The sequence below is a fragment of the Acanthopagrus latus genome, chromosome 22, assembly GCF_904848185.1.
Source record: "Acanthopagrus latus isolate v.2019 chromosome 22, fAcaLat1.1, whole genome shotgun sequence".
Classification (NCBI taxonomy): Eukaryota; Metazoa; Chordata; class Actinopteri; order Spariformes; family Sparidae; genus Acanthopagrus; species Acanthopagrus latus.
The window spans coordinates 11,937,951-11,940,385 of NC_051060.1; positions in this window are offsets into that span (position 1 = coordinate 11,937,951).

Sequence of the window (2,435 nt, forward strand, 5' to 3'; positions counted from 1 at the left end):
ATTGAGTGATCTTTTAATCACTGTGATGATTGAGTGGGTGGTTGCAAGGTGATGTCTATTGTCGTGTTTTGAGTTTGTGGTTGCCCTATTTCCTGTTTTATTTTGAAGTTTTGCCCTTGTGTCTCATTGTGTTGCTTTGTGTGTCTGTGTGTTCCGTGATGTCTTTGGCAGTTCACCCTGTGTTGTTCCCCTGAGCGTTTTCCTGTGTCTTCCTGTGTTTTTTATTTTTTGGCTTTATGTCTTTATGGCTTTATGTCTTTATTCTGCCTTGCTCACATCATTACTGGATTTTACTTTGCTATTGTTCATACTTTGTTTAGCTGTGGTGTTTGTGCTTTACATTTTGTCACTTGTTGCTTTTTGGATTATATTATTTTTGGTTTTCGGCTGTTTATTAATGCTTGCTTTCTTGTTCTCAATCCTGCCTGCCTCCTGAGAGTCTGGCATTTGGGCTCTCATCTTTTTGCCACGTCTGACAGGATGTCACTGAAAAGGGTAGCACCTGTAGTCCACTTTTTTTATGTTGTCTTCACTCTGAACAACTATGTCTGCTACATGTAGCCTACAGCGTGGCTTCAGGGCCGACGCATATAGCTGCTGTAGCTACACGACACCCAATTATCGAAAAACCATCACTCTAGGAATTCCTGAAGAAATGTTGAGCTCATGCCATATATGTCTATAAGTTATAACCACTCTTTTTTTCCTTTTGTTTTTTTTTTTTTTTTTTAGAGGTATATTTTTTGTGTTGCAAAAGTCTTGTTCCCATTCTGTTTATCGTTTTGCTCCATCTCAGATTTATCTCCCAATTCCTTCGGGGGTCTAGGCAATCTGGGGCACATGCCATGTAAACGGTCAGTTTTCAGGTAGCTGCTTTGAAATTATTTGCTGTCAAAACCAATCCCAGGATTAAAAAAAAAAAAAAAGAATGTTTATTTTTGGGGTATAAAACAGCATTATCCAGGCCAAAAGCATCTCCTTGGGATAAGATCAGTGTTGCAAAATCTTCCTATCCTGCTTTCCTGACACCCGTGGTGTGTTAAATAAGTTAGCCAGTGAAAACAGAGAGAGTTATTTTTTTCTGCAGGAGCCAGCCAAATATTTCTTCCACGGTCTTGTCTTCCTGGCAACGCTGCCTTCTCACTGTGATCTGCAAATATAAAGCCGGACAGGCTTCATCGGAGGATCTGCCATTGGCGGTGGTGTAGACAGATTGAAAAGGTGCCGTACGTATGACTACTAACATCCACAGAGCGGCCGTGAGTCAGTGGATTTGGCCAGAATTAAGAGCTGGTGCCTGTTGAGAGATGGGGCTCACCTCGCCGTTACCCATAAATCCAAAATGCTCTCATTATTAAGTGAATTCATCTTGTCAGAGGCTGGGACGTGGCTCAATTTAGGCTCCAGATTGCCATCATGCTTTATTGAGTGGTCTCTCTCCCTCAGTCGAGGGGGGGTGGGGACGCCCTTGCCAAACGAGGCTGGCGCGATGACGGCCCGCCATCGACATCTTTACAGCTTCACCCTCCACTGACTTTGCATACGCTTACACCACATACTCTCACTTTGTGCTGAGTCACGGTGATTGGTTCCAGGGATTTGTTTTGTTTCGGGGAGGGAGGCGGTGGTGTAAATGTGTTTTACTTGAAGTACGGTCATTTATAATGTGAAGTCATGCCTTTGTTTTTGGCGGTGGCGCTGCAACGAAATGACGGTCGGCAGGGGCGCTTTGATGATTTTAATACCAGCCGGTTGTTTACTGTCCCCGCAAATGCATGAAGAATCAAAGTCCAGATATGCAACACAGGCCTCTCCGTCTTTGTCGTTCTGTGGGTGGTTTGTCATTACTCTGCTTTGTGTCCTCTTGGAGCGTCACTATCGGCGAGAGAGGAGGCCTGCCTCCAGTCCTGCTGGTTAGCAGACTGAAGCCAGCATGGCCACCGTTGCTTACGCGCCTGTCACAATGGGTGTGTTATCATTAGCGCAGGGCAGATAGCAGGAAGGAACAAGACACGTGGCAGCTCTGCCGTCTATTTAGCAGCTGCATGTCTCTGTCTGAAACTGTTAGGTGTGTTGTTCTGTAACGTAGTCGGGTTTGGCGTGTTTGAAGGTCGCTGACTGGTCCGTGCGATAAGCCGGGGGAGGTGAGTCATTTTTTCTTTTTTCCACGGCACTCTGCTTCTCTGCCCACAGAAAATCAAACGCAGTTTTAGTTAATTTTTCTGTTCGCTCAGGCTCAGCTGGCCATTGGCAAACTAGAGGAAGTATGATGAGTGGGTTTGGTACAATGAACTCTCTGGCTAGTTTTAAAGGAATGGATTCCACTCATCTGTGTATAATAGATGTTGAAGAATGAGTAAAAGCATTAGGTTTTCATAGCATTTCTCCTCCTGTGGGAGCAGATGGTGCATTTATATAAACCCTGTGAAGTTTTT